General features: G+C 34.2%; 1 protein-coding gene across 1 annotated transcript in view; it reads right to left on the reverse strand.

Moving 5' to 3' along the window:
• LOC138716265 (uncharacterized) overlaps nucleotides 1-21,060 on the reverse strand; it is a 334,888-nt gene extending 313,828 nt beyond the window's left edge. The window contains exon 1 of the transcript XR_011336620.1: nucleotides 17,996-21,060. The gene's annotated coding sequence lies outside the window, so the exon portion shown is untranslated. The remainder of the gene's footprint in view (nucleotides 1-17,995) is intronic.
• Nucleotides 21,061-25,206: the final 4,146 nt, after the last annotated feature.

A 25,206-nucleotide genomic window follows, 5' to 3' on the forward strand; every position in this document is an offset into this window, starting at 1 on the left:
AACTTCGATCACAAGTCAAATAAAAAAATCAGTTGTTGATATATTGTATTTCAATTCATGTAATGTGCCTTCATAAGTGAAGGATATCACGATAAAATGCTATTTTCTAAGGAACTTCACTCCATTGCATAACCTCAATATAATAAAAAATTTCAAAATTTTGATCGACTTTTCTTCGTAAAAATCTAATTTTGTTTCAGGAAGGAATTATTATTTCTTATGACAATTTTTCCCGCCAAAAGTAGCGTTCTTTTCATAAACTACGTGTAATTATAATGTTTTAAATAAATAATTGATATTTATTAGGATAAATAATTACTGTTTTGGTGAAGTAATGTAATTACTTTCGGGGAATGTTGAATACAAACTTCTCTACGGAATAAATAGGTTATATTAAGCAGCTGCGGTTTTGGCGCACATTTTCTGTATGAAAGCAAGTAGCCGGCACCGTGACATCTTGTTGCCACATTTCTCAACACATGCGAACTGAAAGTGATATCGTAGCACTGCGCGTGTGTGGCTCCTGTAGCAGGAGGCTGGGTGACGTCACGAGAGGTTGGTGCGGCGTCGCTGCAGCTCAGTAGCAGCCAGGATACGCGCGGAGCACCCCCAGTGACGGAGGGATGCTGGTGCTCCTTGCTCAACATGACCGCCGAGATGCGTGCCGTCGCCGCTAGGAGCGTCGTCATGGCCTCAGCGACGCTCGCCCTGCTGCTGCTGCTGCCCTTGAGCGGCGCCGCCGACAGGATCGACATCGGTGAGTACGACATGTCAGAGCAGTCCATAACGTGTCGACATTTACGTCATACTTGCATTAAACTAACAATACAAACAGTTTTTGTGGCACATCGCAATTATTTATAAATTAACATCATTAGAAAATATTACGATTTCCGTAGATATTATAAGATCGTAACGTTTAAAACAATAGAAATTAACATATATTTTAGATCCTAAAGCAGCGCTAATGAACGTATTAGATTAATATTACAATGACATCATTAGAGCTGAAACTGACTAGCTAATTATCACTTTCATAAACATGCTAGTGTTAAAACAGAAATACCATACATATCACAACATTGTACGTTTATGTAGAAGGGAATATTGTCGAACGGAGAGTTTAGGCCTATACATTTCATGATGTCAGTTCTACACCAGTCAGTACATCGTTATGCTTACACAGAATAATAATATTGCGTTTTAAGGTCCAAAAACTTACATGAGAAAATTACTTCAATTAGACAGAAAGAAATCAATCCGTTGTTTATGCAGCTTCATATCAGAGACAATTTAAATATAATACGTATTAATTGCTGCTACATTTGAAGTATGAAGATGACGTGATTAAATTTAATTTTCAAAGACATCAGAGAATAATGCCTGCATCAATTTTAAGTAAGAAAATTACGTTGTTAAAATTCACTTACACATATATCTCTAGAACGTCTTTTACTTACAATTTAAAATAAGAATAAGATATTGCGCAAGTAAATTTCACAAATTAGACAACTATACTGTTTAAAATGAGAAAAGAAGATTTTTTCCGTTATATATTGACTATTAGGAGATAGTCGCCGGGATATTCTTCATAATATGAAGAGTACTATTCACTAAAATTGCCATATATATCTAGAGACGGTACCGGTATATTAGTCACATTCACTGTTATTACATACACCCGGAGACGGTACGAGTACATTCGTCATTCACTATTATCACATACATCCGCAGACGGTACCAGTATATTCGTCACATTCATTATCACATACAACCGCAGACGGTACCAGTATATTCGTCACATTCATTATCACATACAACCGCAGACGGTACCAGTATATTCGTCACATTCATTATCACATACATCCGCAGACGGTACCAGTATATTCGTCACATTCATTATCACATACAACCGCAGACGGTACCAGTATATTCGTCACATTCATTATCACATACAACCGCAGACGGTACCAGTATATTCGTCACATTCATTATCACATACAACCGCAGACGGTACCAGTATATTCGTCACATTCATTATCACATACATCCGCAGACGGTACCAGTATATTCGTCACATTCATTATCACATACAACCGCAGACGGTACCAGTATATTCGTCACATTCATTATCACATACAACCGCAGACGGTACCAGTATATTCGTCACATTCATTATCACATACAACCGCAGACGGTACCAGTATATTCGTCACATTCATTATCACATACATCCGCAGACGGTACCAGTATATTCGTCACATTCACTATTTATTACATACATCTGGACATGGTACCAGTAGTTTTACATCTGATTATCTCTTACAACACAGACTAATATTGGAAAGTGATATCTAATTACTCCAGCCATCGGCACGTAATTTTTGCATAGGTAAATAAAACTGTGAGACGTTAAGGTACTGCAGGCTATATTTACATAATTTTTACAAGAAAATAGCATTGTTGAAAGTCAGTCGCAAGCGGTAAGCTACGCTTACATATTCATCATGAGAAAATAAATTTGTCACTTAGACCTACATGGAGAGATGGATGATTTAACGTTGTGTTCACACACGCACGCACAGTGAACATCCACAAACTTATTTAAGATAGTGGACCATTTCAGTTTTACTTTAACACAGAAGAAATTATTTTTTGAAGTCACATGAAGGAATTTCGTGACGTTTAAATTTGTATTATATTAGAGAAAATCACAATTTGAATATATTCCACATTTCTAGGCATTGCAATATTCACGCAGTTATGTCATTCTAAAATTATTATATATATATTTAATAAAAATTTAGCCTAGTCGTATCTCAGTAACTTAAGTCAACATTAAGTTTTTTTTTTTTTCGTAACAGTATTAAAAATCGTAACAGTGCGCGTTGTAACCAGCAGAGCGGTGAAAATAAAAACATAATTACGAAATTAGTTCTTAACAATTATCTATTACATTTAACTTAATTTTAAGAGCTCTTTATTTTTAAAATGTTCTACATTTCAAACGAGAAAGTACCGTAGTAAGTCCGCATATAGAGTAACGTTTTTAGATTTATGGGTACTGTTTTAGGATGTACCACACGTTGCGTGAGCACATCACGCTGTTGAACGTCAATAAAACACTAAGTTATACACAGCAACATGATCTCCTTCATTCTCTTCAAAATTTAGTAACGGTAAATAATTCATTTGCAATGTAAGGCCCAGAAACAACATTTTGCTCACCTCAATTTTCCAAGTTCCAGTTATAACATACTGAGTGCTTCCGACCTAGTGCAGTAAAATATTACAACTATCGGGAAACTATTCAGGTCTAAATCAGGAACGCCAATTCTAGACATGCCTCCAATGTGGAAGATTAAGATGCATATATCAGTATCGTACTGGGATATGACTTGAGACATCAACGAAGATAGCGGTGGAAAGCCACGAACATGTTCAATATTGTGAGTGGCCGTTATTCATGTTGAACATCATGCACAATATTAAAGAGGAAAACGTAATAGCCTACATGTTAACATTCTGCTGTGTAAACATCGCAATACGGTCGTCTACGTGAACTTTCATGAAGAGTGCTACAAGTATCGCAAAACATTTACATTATTTGTATCAAATTATGAGCTTTAATGCCATTTGCTACATCCGGATAGGAAAAGGTAAACAGAGGAATATTCTGCTATGATTGCTATGTGCAGGCCTACACGTTTATAGGGTAAGGTTGCCTATATCGCACCACTTTATCATCTATAATTTTTATTGAACAATACAGTTTTTATTTTCTGCATTCCTTTACAGAGATGCATTCCCAGAACATTTACCTTTCATGTAAAAAAGAATCCTTGAATTTGATTTAATATTTTTTAATTAGAATGACATTTTCGAAACTAGGCAACTAGTTTCCTAAATAGCACCTACGGTTTCTTAAATCGCACCTCTTTATCTGCAGGGAACAGGATGAAGGAAGCTTTTAATATTGAACAGTATTTAATATGAATAATGTAATAAATGAAAATTACAAGTTTATTGAAATTAATGAAAGAGAATAATGCATCTTGAAATGAAATTGAAAAAAAAAATAGAGCATAAATTATCTACCATTTAAACTGCCTGAATGCGCTTTTTTTTGTTACACATTTGCCATGTGCTTCACCAGGCAGTTCAGACTGTAAACTGTGTCACCTTTTCTCCACGATTATCTCGAAGCCACCTAAGAACTGCTTCATGATTTAGCTGTCTGAAATGGTTTGAAGATAGAAACATCTGAAGGCTGGGCCTATGAATATTATGACGAGGAAGCTGAAGCAAGAGCACACCATTTTCCTGAGATAATCTAACAGCTTCTAATTTTTTGCAATGAATCGTATAGGTGGACATACAGAAGCAGTATTTTTTTTCTATGGCAGGTTTTAGTGGCAAATAAAATGTTTTAACTATTCGACAAACAGTTCACTGTTGATGTAACCTGACTCAGACCAAACAAATAACGATCCTGGAGGAGCACCAGCTGATAATGTAGGATGCACTGTTTGACGTTTGAAAATTATCATGGGTGGCACAAAATACCTGGTGCGGTTGTACAACACACACTTGTTGTACTAACGCCCTTCTCACCACTTGATATTGCACCCACGTGATGCATTCCTCGTTCAGTTAAAATTTTTGGGGACTTCTTTTGTAAGGTTAGAATTGCTACAGTTGCTCATATCGCACCGGTGCGAATTAGGCACCTACAAAGCGGTGCGAATTGAGAAACTACGTCATAAGTTATTTCCTTCATTCTAGCCTATAATCACCACATGTTCGAAAATCGTACACAGTTAAATGTTCTTTAATATTTCCTTAAACGAGTAACATCTTAAGATTATGGATTGCTTTGCATACAAATCCGTTATTTAGTTACAAAATGTTAGCTAAATATACATCCACCTGAGCGATTATATTAGATACACTATCACCAAGCTGCAGACACAAAGAAGTGGCAGAAATCAAGTGCCATGGTGGAAGTTCATGCGGTAGATTGTAAGAATACCACTAAATGCCACATTACTACAGTAACTTGTTTTAAACTAGCAGTGGTGTCATTTAGGAAGCGGTGCGATTTATGCTACTCTACCCTAAATGTTATCAAATAAAATTCTTCAAGTATCCAAAATATTCATATTATCGGAATAGCACAGACATTAGAGCAAAAAAAAAAAAAAACCCATAGAGAGGTTACATGAATACATGCAGATCTGAGACTTTAAAAATGTAGAAAGCATTACATTATTATTTAAGTTATGCTGGATCAGAAATTATGTAAAAATATTAAATTGGAGTCATTAAGCTACAAATAGAATTCACTATTAATAAAAATGAAAGCACTGAAACGTAGAAGTAATGTAAACCTTCTGACAGTGTAATATGTTGGAAACCGATTAGGAAATGTGGTGAGTCACGGTTTCGTTCCCTCTCTTTAACCAGCTTCGTGGGGTCTTCCACGCCTCATATCAACAGCCTGCATGCATTTTAAATCTAGTTCACATTTAAATGCCCCAACTCCGCTGTGCTCTTAACAAATTCAATATATTGTGTAATTAATAAATCATAATTCTCATTTTAAGACTCGCATTTCCCTACATAAAACAATGTTGGACTGACTGACTCGATAGATGGCTCCCAAGTCTGGATTTTAACACATCCACGATCTGTCACTACATCTGTACAAGTATCGCCCGTCATAAACTGAAATGCAGAAAATGTCAACAACACTAATTTCAGAATTATTGGGTTTTAAATTGCAAGACAATTGGTCCTAACATATATAATTAACCACCCTGAAACCGAAAATAGCTTTTTTGAAATTTTTGTTTGTATGTCTGTCTGTATGTATGTTTGTTACCTTTTCACGCGATAATGGCTGAACGGATTTCGATGAAAATTGGAATATAAATTAAATTTGTTGTAACTCAGATTTTAGGCTATATGGCATTCAAGGTTATAAGGGGACCTGAATTAAATAAATCGAAATATCTCGCTTATTATTGATTTTTATGAAAAATGTTACATAACAAAAGTTTCTTTACAAATAATTTGCGATAAGTTTTATTCCTTGAAAAATTTTTATAGGACAGATATTTAATGAGATAAATTAGTTTTAAAATTAAAATAACTGCCATCTAAGGCCGTGTAATGAATTAAAACACAAATGACTTCGTCTATAAGGGGCCTTGGACAGCAACAATCGAAAGCTATGAAAGATAGCCTACACAGAATGTTTCTGTGTTTGTATGAAGTAATATCGGAAGCTAAATTAACCGATTTGTGTAATTAATTATTATTTCACCATTGGAAAGTGTAGTTTCTCTAGCTGGATATAATGCTATAATCTTATTACAGTAACTTCTGATATAATATAATATAATATAATATATGTAATGATTATTATATAATATAATTTAAGTTATTTGAAGGGTTCACAACCATAGTGGGCCAAGCGCCATTTACTGAATACGTAGAAAACAAGGGTTAATATTAAGTTATTACCATAATTCAATGGAAACCTATAACAAGTAAAATAAAATATATACATTAAATCTAAATGATGTCAATCTTCATTAAACTATGGTTGCATGTAATAAAAATTAAGAAACAGGTTAAAGGAATTGTCATTACACCAAATGAACCAAAATGATCGCATTTTAATTATTTGGATGCAATTTAAATTAAGTAACATATTAAACGATTTATCCTTCTATCAAACACGAATGTTCCCTGGATCAAACGTCCTATTTTAATTAATTAATTACTTTATATTTATTTCTAACGGGTGCAGCGGAGCGCACGGGTACGGCTAGTGAATAAATATATTTTTACAATAATTACGTTACAAATATACCACACAATTTTATGTTACAACTATAAGAAATCACACGAGTTTTCAATTTTTAAATCGACTTAAGTTGCAAGTAATTTTGTCGTGTTCAACAACACGTGTGGTTGTGGTTGCTACCTTAGAAACCACGTCTGCTTGCATTAGGTTCCGGGGGGGGGGCACCATATAGGGCGGGACTATACAAACACATCGATATATTCCAAACAGTGTTCTGTTTAAGAAGGCAGCACATCAGCTCTACCTAAAACAACACTGAGCGCATTTAGAGACTCGTATGTGGACTTAATGAAAACAGGAAAGAAATGTATTGCCTACACCAGGTTCCTGAAAATTATAATTGAAATGAAGGAATGAGATGGTCCAAAGCCAACAATTTTTTTTTTTTTTTTTTTTTTTTTTTTTTGCAGTTCATTTCTTACACATAACTTATGGGGAAGCTACTAGTAAGATGATATAAAAATTACTCAACAAATGACATAAATATACGCCGAAGAAATTATGATACCGCACCTAATAGCATTGGACTCTAAACCTTTAACATGCTCTCCTGTAAAATTTTGTCTGTGTGGTTTCCGAATATATCATTCTCACCCCTTCAAATATTAAGAGAAATTGAATAAAATCCTCCTGAATTCATTAATGTTGCTCATTTTTAAAAACCGCTGTTGAAATTACATGTTTTTAAACAAGATATTCGTGTGTTTATTGTTAAAAAATAATTTGCTTAATTTTTAAATGTACATGAAATATGCTTCTAATTCTGAATATGGATTAAAACAAATAAATAAGATTTTCCTTAATATATTAATGAAATAAATTTAATTTCGCCTAATACATTATTTTATTTATTTCTTTATTTTAAGCAGGCCTACTGTTCTTATTCTGAAGAGAATTTAAAAACGTGTACACAAGTTCTTCCTGATTTTATGAAGAAACCAAAATTAATCTACAAGAGCTGTTGTTTATGTTCTTAACAAAAGAGAATTAATATTCAAATCCCCCGAATTTCTCTGATCCGGTGCGACATTAAACATTACCAGTCTTCCTGGTCAATTGATCAGAAAGTAGAAGAGTGACAAAACACTGTCCACACCAGGAATCGAACTACGAATCGATTCAATGGGAAGCGTGTACATTAATTTGAGAAATATTTTGTAAAAATAATTTTCATTTCCAAGAGAATTTGGAAACAAATAATGTATTTGAGTATTTTTATGAACAAATGCATTTATTTCAATAACATCTAACGAAAACTATAATTCTGTTTCTGTAGCAAATTTAGAAACGTGGAAGTAAGATTTTTTCAATGAGAGAAATTAATGTTGTTTATTGTCATTGTCATTATTATAGTGATGTTAAAAAACTACTGTTGCACTCCTGTGCCAATATTAAAACACATGCCTCAGATAATTCAACTAGCATGAACAATTGCCCCTGCAGTAATTCTAATTTTTATTCTCCATCACTAAATTCCAAAAAACGCACTTTTCCTAAAAAATTTCCATAATGACAAGCTATATTTTCTGATAGTTTTAATCCACAGTATCTTTCTCAATTTTTTAATGGAAAGAATTATTTCGTTTATATTTTTACAATATTTTCTACCATTTCAGCTCTTTTTCTTTGCATTTTTGTCATTTCTGCTTTTAGTATTTGCATTTCTAATTTTACTTATATTTCTTATTTACTTCTTCTTAGTGCATATAAACCTATTGATTTTCCATCTCAAAATTTGTTTCTAGACTTTAATATACTTAACGTAAGACAAATTTATTATATTGTATTAATAAAATTCATACATAAAAATCGAAATAATTTTGAATTGTATTCTCATAGTTATGAAACAAAAGGTATGAATTCTTTAAGATTGTTTGAACCAAAATGCAACACTGTTACAGTATTTAATCATAGTAGTAATTTGGGCTCAAGAATATATAACAAATTTATATATAATATCCTAATCTTGTCAATTCTAATAGTTCTAGTATTAAATTTAAAAAGTTATGTATAGATTTTATAAAAATTGAAAAATTGTAAATTTAAATTTATATATTATAACTGCATAGTAGACATAAGACAAATTGTATTGTATAATTATTAATTTCAATTCAGTAATCCGCCCCTGAGCACGAGTTCTACTCTTTCAGGGGCGAGCTAAAGTTTTTGCTGTATTTATTACATGTTATAATAATTATTATTAATGATCTCAAATAGCTACTGCTTTACTCCCAAATGAAAAACCCGTTGATCGTCCTAACATTATTATTTGCGTTTTCGCATACAAAGTCAAAGAACTGTAGGTGCATAATGTTCAAGGCATGAAAACCATTCAGAGGAAAGCTTCTTAAAAGTGATATTTCTGACGGGGTCACACTTCACTGGGTTATTACGTTGCTTTCAATGTTACATCTTCCGTGGAGTATGTTTCATTATCATGGAAGCAAATAACTTTCAATGCTACATCTTCCGTGGAGTATGTTTCGTTATCATGGAAGCAAATAACTTTCAATGTTACATCTTCCGTGGAGTATGTTTCATTATCATGGAAGCAAATAACTTTCAATGCTACATCTTCCGAGGAGTATGTTTCATTATCATGGAAGCAAATAACTTTCAATGTTACATCTTCCGTGGAGTATGTTTCATTATCATGGAAGCAAATAACTTTCAATGCTACATCTTCCGAGGAGTATGTTTCATTATCATGGAAGCAAATAACTTTCAATGTTACATCTTCCGTGGAGTATGTTTCATTATCATGGAAGCAAATAACTTTCAATGCTACATCTTCCGAGGAGTATGTTTCATTATCATGGAAGCAAATAACTTTCAATGCTACATCTTCCGTGGAGTATGTTTCGTTATCATGGAAGCAAATAACTTTCAATGTTATATCTTCCGTGGAGTATGTTTCATTATCATGGAAGCAAATAACTTTCAATGCTACATCTTCCGTGGAGTAAGTTTCATTATCATGGAAGCAACTAACTTTCAATGCTACATCTTCCGAGGAGTATGTTTCATTATCATGGAAGCAACTAACTTTCAATGCTACATCTTCCGAGGAGTATGTTTCATTATCATGGAAGCAAATAACTTTCAATGTTACATCTTCCGAGGAGTATGTTTCACTATCATGGAAGCAAATAACTTTCAATGCTACATCTTCCGTGGAGTATGTTTCATTATCATGGAAGCAAATAACTTTCAATGCTACATCTTCCGAGGAATATGTTTCATTATCATGGAAGCAAATAACTTTCAATGTTACATCTTCCGTGGAGTATGTTTCATTATCATGGAAGCAAATAACTTTCAATGCTACATCTTCCGAGGAGTATGTTTCATTATCATGGAAGCAAATAACTTTCAATGTTACATCTTCCGTGGAGTATGTTTCATTATCATGGAAGCAAATAACTTTCAATGCTACATCTTCCGAGGAGTATGTTTCATTATCATGGAAGCAAATAACTTTCAATGTTACATCTTCCGTGGAGTATGTTTCATTATCATGGAAGCAAATAACTTTCAATGCTACATCTTCCGAGGAGTATGTTTCATTATCATGGAAGCAAATAACTTTCAATGCTACATCTTCCGAGGAGTATGTTTCATTATCATGGAAGCAAATAACTTTCAATGCTACATCTTCCGTGGAGTATGTTTCATTATCATGGAAGCAAATAACTTTCAATGCTACATCTTCCGAGGAGTATGTTTCATTATCATGGAAGCAAATAACTTTCAATGCTACATCTTCCGTGGAGTAAGTTTCATTATCATGGAAGCAACTAACTTTCAATGCTACATCTTCCGAGGAGTATGTTTCATTATCATGGAAGCAACTAACTTTCAATGCTACATCTTCCGAGGAGTATGTTTCATTATCATGGAAGCAAATAACTTTCAATGTTACATCTTCCGAGGAGTATGTTTCACTATCATGGAAGCAAATAACTTTCAATGCTACATCTTCCGTGGAGTATGTTTCATTATCATGGAAGCAAATAACTTTCAATGCTACATCTTCCGAGGAATATGTTTCATTATCATGGAAGCAAATAACTTTCAATGTTACATCTTCCGTGGAGTATGTTTCATTATCATGGAAGCAAATAACTTTCAATGCTACATCTTCCGAGGAGTATGTTTCATTATCATGGAAGCAAATAACTTTCAATGTTACATCTTCCGTGGAGTATGTTTCATTATCATGGAAGCAAATAACTTTCAATGCTACATCTTCCGAGGAGTATGTTTCATTATCATGGAAGCAAATAACTTTCAATGTTACATCTTCCGTGGAGTATGTTTCATTATCATGGAAGCAAATAACTTTCAATGCTACATCTTCCGAGGAGTATCTTTCATTATCATGGAAGCAAATCACTTTCAATGCTACATCTTCCGTGGAGTATGTTTCGTTATCATGGAAGCAAATAACTTTCAATGTTACATCTTCCGTGGAGTATGTTTCATTATCATGGAAGCAAATAACTTTCAATGCTACATCTTCCGAGGAGTATGTTCCATTATCATGGAAGCAAATAATTTTCAATGCTACATCTTCCGTGGAGTATGTTTCGTTATCATGGAAGCAAATAACTTTCAATGTTACATCTTCCGTGGAGTATGTTTCATTATCATGGAAGCAAATAACTTTCAATGCTACATCTTCCGAGGAGTATGTTTCATTATCATGGAAGCAAATAACTTTCAATGTTACATCTTCCGTGGAGTATGTTTCATTATCATGGAAGCAAATAACTTTCAATGCTACATCTTCCGAGGAGTATGTTTCATTATCATGGAAGCAAATAACTTTCAATGTTACATCTTCCGTGGAGTATGTTTCATTATCATGGAAGCAAATAACTTTCAATGCTACATCTTGCGAGGAGTATGTTTCATTATCATGGAAGCAAATAACTTTCAATGCTACATCTTCCGTGGAGTATGTTTCGTTATCATGGAAGCAAATAACTTTCAATGTTACATCTTCCGTGGACTATGTTTCATTATCATGGAAGCAAATAACTTTCAATGCTACATCTTCCGAGGAGTATGTTTCATTATCATGGAAGCAAATAACTTTCAATGCTACATCTTCCTTGGAGTATGTTTCGTTATCATGGAAGCAAATAACTTTCAATGTTACATCTTCCGTGGAGTATGTTTCATTATCATGGAAGCAAATAACTTTCAATGCTACATCTTCCGAGGAGTATGTTTCATTATCATGGAAGCAAATAACTTTCAATGTTACATCTTCCGTGGAGTATGTTTCATTATCATGGAAGCAAATAACTTTCAATGCTACATATTCCGAGGAGTATGTTTCATTATCATGGAAGCAAATAACTTTCAATGCTACATCTTCCGAGGAGTATGTTTCATTATCATGGAAGCAAATAACTTTCAATGTTACATCTTCCGTGGAGTATGTTTCATTATCATGGAAGCAAATAACTTTCAATGCTACATCTTCCGAGGAGTATGTTTCATTATCATGGAAGCAAATAACTTTCAATGCTACATCTTCCGTGGAGTATGTTTCGTTATCATGGAAGCAAATAACTTTCAATGTTACATCTTCCGTGGAGTATGTTTCATTATCATGGAAGCAAATAACTTTCAATGCTACATCTTCCGAGGAGTATGTTTCATTATCATGGAAGCAAATAACTTTCAATGCTACATCTTCCGAGGAGTATGTTTCATTATCATGGAAGCAAATAACTTTCAATGCTACATCTTCCGTGGAGTAAGTTTCATTATCATGGAAGCAAATAACTTTCAATGCTACATCTTCCGAGGAGTATGTTTCATTATCATGGAAGCAAATAACTTTCAATGCTACATCTTCCGTGGAGTAAGTTTCATTATCATGGAAGCAACTAACTTTCAATGCTACATCTTCCGAGGAGTATGTTTCATTATCATGGAAGCAACTAACTTTCAATGCTACATCTTCCGAGGAGTATGTTTCATTATCATGGAAGCAAATAACTTTCAATGTTACATCTTCCGAGGAGTATGTTTCACTATCATGGAAGCAAATAACTTTCAATGCTACATCTTCCGTGGAGTATGTTTCACTATCATGGAAGCAAATAACTTTCAATGCTACATCTTCCGTGGAGTATGTTTCATTACCATGGAAGCAAATAACTTTCAATGTTACATCTTCCGAGGAGTATGTTTCATTACCATGGAAGCAAATAACTTTCAATGTTACATCTTCCGAGGAGTATGTTTCATTATCATGGAAGCAAATAACTTTCAATGTTACATCTTCCGAGGAGTATGTTTCATTATCATGGAAGCAAATAACTTTCAATGTTACATCTTCCGAGGAGTATGTTTCATTATCATGGAAGCAAATAACTTTCAATGTTACATCTTCCGAGGAGTATGTTTCATTACCATGGAAGCAAATAACTTTCAATGTTACATCTTCCGAGGAGTATGTTTCATTATCATGGAAGCAAATAACTTTCAATGCTACATCTTCCGAGGAGTATGTTTCATTATCATGGAAGCAAATAACTTTCAATGTTACATCTTCCGAGGAGTATGTTTCATTATCATGGAAGCAAATAACTTTCAATGTTACATCTTCCGAGGAGTATGTTTCATTATCATGGAAGCAAATAACTTTCAATGTTACATCTTCCGTGGAGTATGTTTCATTATCATGGAAGCAAATAACTTTCAATGTTACATCTTCCGAGGAGTATGTTTCATTATCATGGAAGCAAATAACTTTCAATGTTACATCTTCCGTGGAGTATGTTTCATTATCATGGAAGCAAATAATTTTCAATGTTACATCTTCCGTTGAGTATGTTTCATTATCATGGAAGCAAATAATTTTCAATGTTACATCTTCCGAGGAGTATGTTTCATTATCATGGAAGCAAATAATTTTCAATGTTACATCTTCCGTGGAGTATGTTTCATTATCATGGAAGCAAATAATTTTCAATGTTACATCTTCCGTGGAGTATGTTTCATTATCATGGAAATAACTTTCAAAATAAAATCTCATAAACCTTAATTTGCAACATTTCACAGTATATTGCGATACAAATGTGGTAAGTGCATTACAACAGAATCTAAGAAACAGTTTGAAAAACGAGGCGCAGTCGAGTGGGTTCTGTTACGAACTTAACGCATATGTATTGCATATTATAATTTTTTTGGACGATCGTCATTTAAATAAATTTATTTTTAATTTTGAATACTGCATAAATTTCTTCGAAAAGCTAGCGGTTAGCGATATTACAGAAGAGGAGATGCCCACTGTCTCCAGCACTGTTTGTGCAATGGAATGGGGGGAGGGCACTATGGCCCACAACTGCGATTTGTTACGATCTACTGCGCTAACCCTCCAGCTAAGCGCACCGGCAGAACGCACTAAGGTTCGCTGCGTACTTAGGTTTCGAACAGGCAATCCCCCCTCCCGTTTCGGTCCCTAGGCCAGTCCCCTCCGTGCGTCACAAGCCATCGATCGCGGAATGCTAAGAAATGATGACGAAATGAAGAAATGGTGACGAAATGATGACCCTGCAAAAAGTAAGTAGATAGATTAAGAGCGAGTTACTCATCACTACTGGCGGGCTGGGTCGCACAGGTCAGGCCGCGCAGCCATAACACCTGACACTTTCTTCTTATCATGTTAACATTTCATGTACAAAAACAAAAGTACTGGCATTCTAAGGAAGAAATCGTCTCGGGTGCGAAATATTTACAAAGAATATTATTATCTATACTAATAATAAATCTGTAGCCGAAATTTTTCTGGTAATTTTCGATTTTCCAAAAATAATTGGTCCTAACATATATAATTAACCACCCTGAAACCGAAAATCGCTTTTTTGAAATTTTTGTCTGTCTGTATGTTTGTTACCTTTTCACGCGATAATGGATGAACGGATTTCGATGAAAATTGGAATATAAATTATGTTCGTTGTAACTTAGATTTTAGGCTATATGGCATTCAAAATACATTATTTAAAAGGGGGGTTATAAGGGGGCCTGAATTAAATAAATCGAAATATCTCGCTTATTATTGATTTTTGTGAAAAATGTTAAATAACAAAAGTTTCTTTAAAAATAATTTGCGATAAGTTTTATTCCTTGAAAAATTTTGATAGGACTGATATTTAATGAGATAAATGAGTTTTAAAATTAAAATAACTGCCATCTAAGGCCGTATAATGAAATAAAAAACAAATGACTTCGTTTATAAGGGGCCTTGGACAGCAACAATCGAAAGCTATGAAAGGTAGCCTACAGAGAATGTTTCTGTGTTTGTATGAAGTAATATCGGAAGCTAAATTAACCAATTTGTATAATTAATTATTATTTCATCATTGGAAAGTGTAGTTTCTCTACATGGACATAATGCTATAGTGTTATTACAGTAACTTCTGATATAATATAATATAATATAAATGTAATATTATACAGTATAATACAATTTAAGTTATTTGAAGGATTCAGAATCATAGTGGGCCAAACGCCATTTACTGAATACGTAGAAAACAAGGGTTAAAATTAAGTTATTACCATAATTCAATGGAAACCTATAACAAGTAAAATAAAATATACACATTAAATCTAAATGATGTCAATCTTCATTAAACTATGGTTGGATGTAATAAAAATTAGAAACATGTTAAAGGAATTGTCATTGCACCAAATGAATGTCTCTGGACCAAAATGATCGCATTTTAATTATTTGGATGCAATTTAAATTAAGTAACATATCAAACGATTTATCCTTCTATCAAACACGAATGTTCCCTGGATCAAACGTCCTATTTTAATTATGTAATTACTTTATATTTATTTCTAACGGGTGCAGCGGAGCGCACGGGTACGGCTAGTTTAGGAAATAAAATCCTTCAGTACTCTAGACTTTAATAGGCTATATCATACTGCCGAAGGTAAGACATAAATATAACATTACAGAAGTTTCAAAGAATGTGTGGAATCATGAGAAAAACTTAAGAAACAAAACGTGACAAGATACGCAACTTAAATTCTATAAGGTTATGGAGGTTCTCATGATAATGCATGGCATTGAATATTGAACTCTTCTTCCTCTTATCAGCTGCGGTTAGAGATCAGTTTCCTGCGAGCTGTACTCTAAAGAAGTACAAAGATAACAGAAAAATGAAGTATTTTTAAATTGTCTGATAAAATAGAAATACAGAGACAAAACTGGTACGAATACTTACTGAGAATGACAGATGATAGAATTCTCAAAATACTTTTATAGCATTTAGAAGACCAATTACTAGATGCAAGGACCAAACCTGATGTGGAAGATGATTTCATATAACAAAATATAATTGTGACTAATTAGATAGTAGCGTTACTTGTAGATGTAGTAGTTCACTTTTTCAACGTGGATGGTCAGAAGTTTAGTGTCTGTTCGTCACAATTCAGTTGCAGTGAGCAGTGATTCCTAACAGTCTTACTAATAAACCGTGTATAGTTTTTATACGAGACTTATGCAGAGTTGAGACAGAAAACGTTACTAATAAACCGTGAATAAGCTATGCACGTATAAACAGGCTGTAACTATACAATGGGAATTGCTTTGCAGTAGTTATATACACGAAACCTATTGTTTAAGTGTTGTATACAGCGAAAAAATGGCCGCCCTCTAACAGCTGTTCGTATCGACTGTCATTTTATGATGATGGTTACCTTGTAACCACAGAAGAACAAACCAAAGATCATAGAATTATTAGAATAATATTGCTGTAGCTTATACTCTTTGACCAAAATGTAGTGTGGTAATCGATTAGAGCCAGTTGTACTATCGATATTTAACACGCCACACTAGAGCGCTCTACCGGATGCAATAGAGAACCTCAGATATTCTATTACCTTTCGTAATGAAGTAATGACGAAACTATGACGTAGCTGTGTAACAGTTATACTGTTATACACGACGTATGTAGTGATTATTAGTAAGGAATTGACACACGACTTATAAACGAGCTACTCATTGTATAAGACAGTTAAACGTCTGTATATAGAGTTTTTATTAGTAAGACCGTAAGTATATGTACCGGTATAAGAATATTCAAGTAGTTAAAATAATATTTTCTTTACATCATAATCATTCCGAAATTGTATTTCTTTCTATTTATTCCTGGAATAGACTTAAAAAACTTAACACATAATTTTGAGATTCTATATTTAAATTACACAGGCAAATGAATCACCGGACAACTGAGAGCAAGTCATTTTCTCTTAAAGCCAATTATAGTAAATCAGCAGTGGTCATCAAACCAATCACGGTAGAAGTGTACTACACGGATTATAGCGAACGTTCTCCAAGACTTGCATCTAGCATAAATGGAGAGTTAACGAGATCGGAACCCAGAGGTGCGCGTGGGCTACAAGCATCCAATTGTAATCTTCCCACCAACGTTATAACCAGTCATTGTTTTTAATGTGCAAGCGAATATTAAATAGCTGGGCGTCTGTTTTCATGGACAGACATTTCCAATGTTTCAAACAGTAACCCTCACAACAGAGCTGAAACAATATCAACGATATGGACACGAGCCGATGAATACCAGCCAGCGCGGCAGGATCAGGGATAGCGTTTTATAAAGCGAACTGCAGAGGTAAAACCTCACAATCAGACTCGTTGGAGAGTTCTCAGCGCGATTGTCTAAGCCGGAATACGCTTGGAGAGTTCACGGAGTTAAAATCTGTTTGGTTTCGTTTTAATACCCGCCGAGGACACAGGGCTTTCGAGAGACTAGACAGCTTATTTCTCAGATCATTTTGGGCAAAACGTCTCATGGACTTGCGTCCGTTTCGTATTAGTTACGTAGTTCTATTTCAGTCTAAGGAAAATCAGGTTATTGCAAACGTACAACAAATTTGAAAACACTGAAGCTTTCCACTATCTCGTTATACGACGCAATGGGCGTCTGTCTGTGGACGAATATTTCTCCTAGATTAAAAAACAACTAAAAACAGCCTGAAAAGAAGTACATTTCACTTTCTATCCTACATCTTCAAATAACTACGAAACATCAATTATGTCAGAAATATATTATATAAAATAATGTAACTCACCAAAAGTGGAGAAATCACCATCACCATTACCATCACCATCACCATCATTCCCGTCATCTTGGCGGGACAGGAGAGCTGCGGAGATCACCATCACCATCATTCCCGTCATCTTGGCGGGACAGGAGAGCTGCGAGGTTGAAGGTGAGGTAGCTACATATGCTACCACGGTGCCCAGTACTTTGTTATACAACTGATGCAGGAAGTCCATAACTATGACAGCACTGATTATTTCTCCGAAGACCTGCACGAATTTCCTATATGGGGTTAACCGCTCCTATTCGCATTCGATTTCCTGTTTTCTTGTAACCAGATTTAATTGGCTGATTATTCGTCTACCAACGTAGATAAGGCAAAGTCTGCAAGTTCTTTGAAAGGATTTTCACCGCTCGCATTACAATAATTGAATACCTGACACGAACAATTGACAGAATTATCGACATACTTCCATTTTACAATTGTTAATTTTTGCCACTGTAATTCAATTTTAATGATTGTCACTACCCAATTCTGAAACTCCTAATTGGGGAATTAAGGGCTCCTTTACCTTTGAGACAGCAAGAAGGGACAATTTCCTCAATATTTCAATATTATCAGCAATCTCGGTTGTACGTTTTTGATGAGCGAGCAAACAAATTTTACACACTTTGTTCTTCTTGTTCAGTTACATTATTTCTGATTTCTGATAGTTTACTTTCAAACGAGTATCCCAGATTGGCTTTGGTCGCTCAAAATCATTATTAAGAAATTTCCTCTGCACCGGATAGGGTGGAACAACAACTTGTTTGAGAAGAGACTGAATGACAACTACCGCATCATTTAATAGCCTACATCATTGGATTCAAATTTTTTGTTGATTGTCTGAAGATCGGAAAGAATAGGTTTCAAAAATAGCAAATAAGCTGAATTGAGTTCATATCTGAGCAAAGAATAGAGCATTTCAGCCGTATAACATTTTTCACTAAGCCTAACAATTTCGAAGTGAGTTTCTAACTCTAGCCATCCTACATACTGCCGGTTGAATAGATTGCCACAACAAGCTTGTGGAATTTTTAATGGTTCCTGTCCATAATTTAGAGAGGAGAAAATCTAGCGGTAATGGAGCTGACGCGATGAACACCGAGAAAACCAGTTATAACTTTCCCTAGCCAGGAAGTCCAAATTTCTTCGAAGGGATTCTGCAGAGGTTACCGACTTGAGTAACATACACATCTTGTAATTATCAAATGTGGAATGTCCCTTTTAAGAATTTGACACGCTACATTGTTAACCCAATCATAACGTCAGCTTTATCTGTACCGATTCCTTGCAGTTCCTTCAAATCTAAATTAATTTCTTTCAGTATCTTCCATAGACTCCACATCACATTTCTCAAGTTCAGCAAGTGAAAGAAAGTTGAAACAATCCTGTCAGATGTTTTACTATGATATATAACGGTTATTACTAAAAGCTTAGTGACGCTAATATCAGTTGATTCGTCTACAAAAATACTGTACTTTGAATCACCAATATCACTTCTTAAGTCATTCGTGAAATGAGGCCCAAGAACATTCTTAATAACAGTACCGTCATTTCTCATAACTGTAGTCCAAGCGCCAAACTATGGTCCAAAACGCATTATGTACTACTTAGTCCTCCAAGAGTTCGGCGTTTACTTTCACGTAATAATTAGACTGGCAGAGGTTAAGGACTCTGCGTGAAAAATGTTTAACCTCAAGGCTAGAAGTCAGTCCTCAACTCTGTACCACAATTGTTTGTGGACCATAGCTGTATTTCATTTTGAAATATTTGTTTTAATAAAATGTGATCAATGTGATTATACTTCTGTAAATATGGTATCTCTGTATATTCTAAAACAACATTTAACATTATGGTCCAGTAAATAAAGAAGCAGGCTGTTCCAGCATCAGTGGTACTAGCACGACCGATGGTCCGGTAAAACGAAAACTCCAGGGCGGAAGGAAAACAACAGTCCAGGCTGTGAGTGATGTATGAGAGTGAATTGGATACAGATTATGATGTTTCCAGTGTTCTCTCCATATTTACAGACAGTGAGTCAGACGTGGAAAAGACGACGAAATCTGTTAAATTAATGCTAAAGGCACGTAGTTATGTGGTAGTTACTTATGAGGAGCAATTGTGGCCAGGGAAAGTTCTCGAAGTGAAGAACAATGGAGCTGTTTCATGTATGGCAAGAAGCGGCAATTACTGAGGTGGCGAGAAGTGGAAGACATTTTATTTTATAGAAAGCAAAACATAATAAAACAAATTGAAGACCCCAAATGCGTCCCGAAAAAGAGAGATCTATTTTCAATTTCAGAATTACAAGAGAAGTGGAGGTTCAAAGGATAGAAATAGGTCTACTGAATGTAGTCCTCAGCATGGTACAGGCCAGTCACTTTATGGTGACAGCTCTGACTGGCGACGCAGTGGTTCGGGCGAGTTCACTGTTTGTTCGAAGGGGTGTTCATTTTAGGCCCAACTGTATAAAACTCCCCGACTAAAGATCAACTTTGATCGAAGATCGAAAAGTAAACCTAGTTCAGACACTTCTTCTATTGTATAAAACTTTTCTGCGATCAAATTACCTTGGTTCAAATGCAATCTAAGTTCACGTGAAAAGGATTTGGCAACATCGCATACACAGGAGAAATACGTGATGCGCGGACCATGTTATACAGGTTTGTTCAGTGTTGCCAATCTAGCGACTTCAACTCTTTTTCAACAACAATTTCTTTTAACTTTTATATTGCTTAAATAGGGATTTAGTGACCTTTTTAGCACCCCATAGTGACAAAATTTAATCTTTCTTTGTTGATAATGAGAAATCTAGCGACATTACAACTACTTTTTGGCGACATTTCGTACACTCTGTTGGAGACACTGGTTTTTTGTGCAATGTAAATAATGGCGGACAATAAGAACAAGGTTGACTGTTCTCCGAGTTGTTATCATGTTATGGTGTTTGATACTGCTAAACATAATAAAGCTTTATAAAACGACAATTTTCGTTTAGTAATACAGTTAATCTATACTAATAATACATCTGTAGCCGAAATTTTTCTGGTAATTTTCGATTTTCCAAAAATAATTGGTCCTAACATATACAATTAACCACCCTGAAACCGAAAATCACTTTTTTGACATTTTTTTTTGTATGTCTGTCTGTCTGTCTGTATGTTTGTTACCTTTTCACGCGATAATGGCTGAACGGATTTCGATGAAAATTGGAATATAAATTAAGTTCGTTGTAACTTAGATTTTAGGCTATATGGCATTCAAAATACATTATTTAAAAGGGGGGTTATAAGGGAGCCTGAATTAAATAAATCGAAATATCTCGCTTATTATTGCTTTTTTGTGAAAAATGTTAAATAACAAAAGTTTCTTTAAAAATAATTTCCGATAAGTTTTATTCCTTGAAAAATTTTGATAGGACTGATATTTAATGAGATAAATGAGTTTTAAAATTAAAATAACTGCCATCTAAGGCCGTGTAATGAATTAAAAAAACAAATGACTTTGTCTATAAGGGGCCTTGGACAGCAACAAACGAAAGCTATGAAAGATAGCCTACAGATAATGTTTCTGTGTTTGTATGAAGTAATATCAGAAGCTAAATTAACCGATTTGTATAATTATTAATTCACCATTGGAAAGTGTAGTTTCTCTAGATGGACATAATGCTATAATGTTATTACAGTAACTTCTGAGTGAATCGAGGACAGGTAAGATTAAAATAGCTTCTTATGCACAGAAAACTTCGTTTCTTGTATTTCCTAAAATAATTTTTATGACCAAATGAGTGGTCTCTGGATCAAAATGATCGCATTTTAATTATGCAAATACAATTTAAATTAAGTAACAAAATAAACGATTTATCCTTCTATCAAACACGAATGTTCCCTGGATCAAACGTCCTATTTCAATTATGTAATTACTTTATATTTATTTCTAACGGGTGCAGCGGAGCGCACGGATACGGCTAGTCTATACTAATAATAAATCTGTAAACGAAATTTTTGTGGTAATTTTCGATTTTCCAAAAATAATTGGTGTTAACATGTATAATTAATCATCCTGAAACCGAAAATCGCTTTTTTGAAATTTTTGTTTGTATGTATGTCTGACTGTCTGGATGTTTGTTACCTTTTCACGCGATAATGGCTGAACGGATTTCGATGAAAATTGGAACATAAATTAAGTTCGTTGTAACTTAGATTTTAGGCTATATGACATTCAAAATACTTTATTTAAAAGGGGGGTTATAAGGGGGCCTGAATTAAATAAACCGAAATATCTCGCTTATTATTGATTTTTGTGAAAAATGTTACATAACAAAAGTTTCTTTAAAAATGATTTCCGATAAGTTTTATTCCAGGAAGAATTTTGATAGGACTGATATTTAAGTCTGTCTGTCTGGATGTTTGTTACCTTTTCACGCGATAATGGCTGAACGGATTTCGATGAAAATTGGAATATAAATTAAGTTCGTTGTAACTTAGATTTTAGGCTATATAGCATTCAAAATACTTTATTTAAAGGGGCAGTTATAAGGGGGCCTGAATTAAATAAACCGAAATATCTCACTTATTATTGATTTTTATAAAAAATGTTACATAACAAAAGTTTCTTTAAACATTATTTCCGATAAGTTTTATTCCAGGCAAAATTTTGATAGGACTGATATTTAAGGATATACAAGTTTTAAAATAACAATACAATACATTTCCACCGCCGATTCAGATTATAGTGTCGTTGTTTCGTAACTTCTATGTGCAAAATATTAAATTTTTTAGTAGAAAGAAAAACAAATTTATTCATTCTATGGCAGTAGTGCATAGGAGATCGTGAATTCTTACATTTTCGAAAGAAAGAAATATAATGAAGTTCTATATATAGTAGATTGTATTATTTGCTGCATCCAAAAATCTGAAAATCGATATGTGACATAGGAGTTATTGCAGAAAGGACGACGATGGCTACAATGAAATCAAAACAAATGACTCCGTCTATTTAAGGCGGCCTTGACGTTTATCAATATTAATATACAGACAATATATTTTGTGGTTTGTATGAAGTAATCTCAGAAGCTAATACCTTCACTATTTGCAATTTGTAGTTTCTCTAGATGGATGTAATGCTACAAATGAGGATTGAGGTAAGATGAAAAGAAATCTGTACGCACAGAAAACTTGATATTCTGTCGAAATATTGTATAACTTGATTATTGCAACTTTATTTGGTCCACATAAAATACTCTAATTTTATACACTCATTTTACCATAGAGATAACTGGAGCCGAGTTATTTTAAAAGGTGTCATGAAATGGCGTTCATGCGCTCATAATTTACCCATATTCCTTTGCTGTGTTTCTTAAAATAATATTTATGTAGGGTACCTCAATTTTTTATTTGCATAAACAATGATACACAACCGAGCGAGTTGGCTCAGGCGGTAGCATTTGAGACACGCATTCGGGGATCCCGGGTTCAAACCCCGTAGCCAACCAATCTGACTGAGGTTTTTCATGATTTCCCTTACTCATAAAGGCAAATGCCGGATTGGAAAGATACATGCCATTATTCATCACCGCCTCATTTACCAATACCAAAAATATTAATCAAAGTCTATAATCAGTTACATGAACACAAGACATCTACAACACACAATAGAAACAGGAAGTCAACAAGAGTAAAAACGGCCTGCTGATATACCCACACATTCTAAAAACGCGACATGACCACAGATGTTAAGGCGTGATAAAATAAACTTGAGAAAAGAAAAGATACACAGTAAGGTTAACATAAAAATGATCTTCGTACACAATCAACTCTATTAATTTGAAGTGATTTATTAAAGGATGCATTCAAGACTAATTTAGAAAAATGTTAAACGAATTATATTTGCACCAAATGAGTGGTCTCTGGACCAAAATGATAGCATTTTAATTATTTAAATACAATTTAAATTAAGTAGCATATTATACAATTTATTCTTCTATCAAGCACGAATGTTCCCTGGACCCAATGTTCTATTTTAATTATGTAAATTACTTTATTTTTATTTCTAATAAGTGCAGCGGAGCGCACGGGTACAGCTAGTTGAAATATTTATGAATGTACGTATCATATCCATGAATAATTAATGGTTATTATAAACATAATATAATTATAGGTTATGTTATTTGATACTGCTGAACACGATAAAGCCTTATAAAATATGATTGTTTGTGTATTAAGGCAAGAAATTGAAAGAAATATATATACATATATATATATATATATATGTACCTATCATATCTATTAATATTAATAATAATGGATATTTTATTTGCACAATCTGCCACCCGTATACTTCAAACAGAAAAGAAATAACTGAACTTGGATCATCTAACTTAATCGGAGAAATTTCTTCAGTCAAAGTTGACTTTAGTTTCAGACAAGTTAATCTCAGATTAGACTTTATACAACACAAAATTCCAAGTTCAGCTGAAACAAGGATCAATTTAACCTCTGATCTAAGATTAAATGGTTTATACAATCGGGCCTTAGTCTTCCCCTGGCTGCGTTAGCGGTCACATCTCGGGAGCGTTAGTGTGGACGTACAGTCACGCTAAGGACGTACTACACCACTACTGTCTTGTATACTGCAATTTAGTGTGTTTGTTACGTACATTTCATTTAGTTACTTAAATAGTTGTAGTGCTTCTGTTTTGTATTGTTTAGTGTGTAGTATTTATTGTCTAGATTCACTGCTATTTTCTGTTTGTGAAAATGCTGCCTGTTGGAAGCAAACTGAGAGGTCGGGTATTGCAACGTGTAGCGCTTTATGAAGATAGCGTCGGAAGAAAAAACGTAACAAATGTTGGAAAACTTGTAGCAGAGTTTACCGCTGTGTCTGAGAGCTGTGTTAGCCAAATAATAAGGGAGACTAAAGACATTGATAATCGGCGCCAAAATCAACTGTGGACAAATTTAATGAAGCTGTCATAAGACAAACCATAGCACGAGTTCTATATTTCACAGAACAGCGGCCCACACTTAAAAAAATATATATTATTGAAATTGAAAGACTGTCGACTTTCAGGGAGGTATCTCGACTTTGAGGAAAGTTATGTTGAAATTAGGATTTCATTGAAAATAAAACTCAAAATAATCCCCAAATTCTGGTGGAGCATCACAGCATTAGGGCCAAAAGTTTGCAGTATTTGA

This window comes from Periplaneta americana, chromosome 16 (assembly GCF_040183065.1).
Source record: "Periplaneta americana isolate PAMFEO1 chromosome 16, P.americana_PAMFEO1_priV1, whole genome shotgun sequence".
NCBI lineage: Eukaryota > Metazoa > Arthropoda > Insecta > Blattodea > Blattidae > Periplaneta > Periplaneta americana.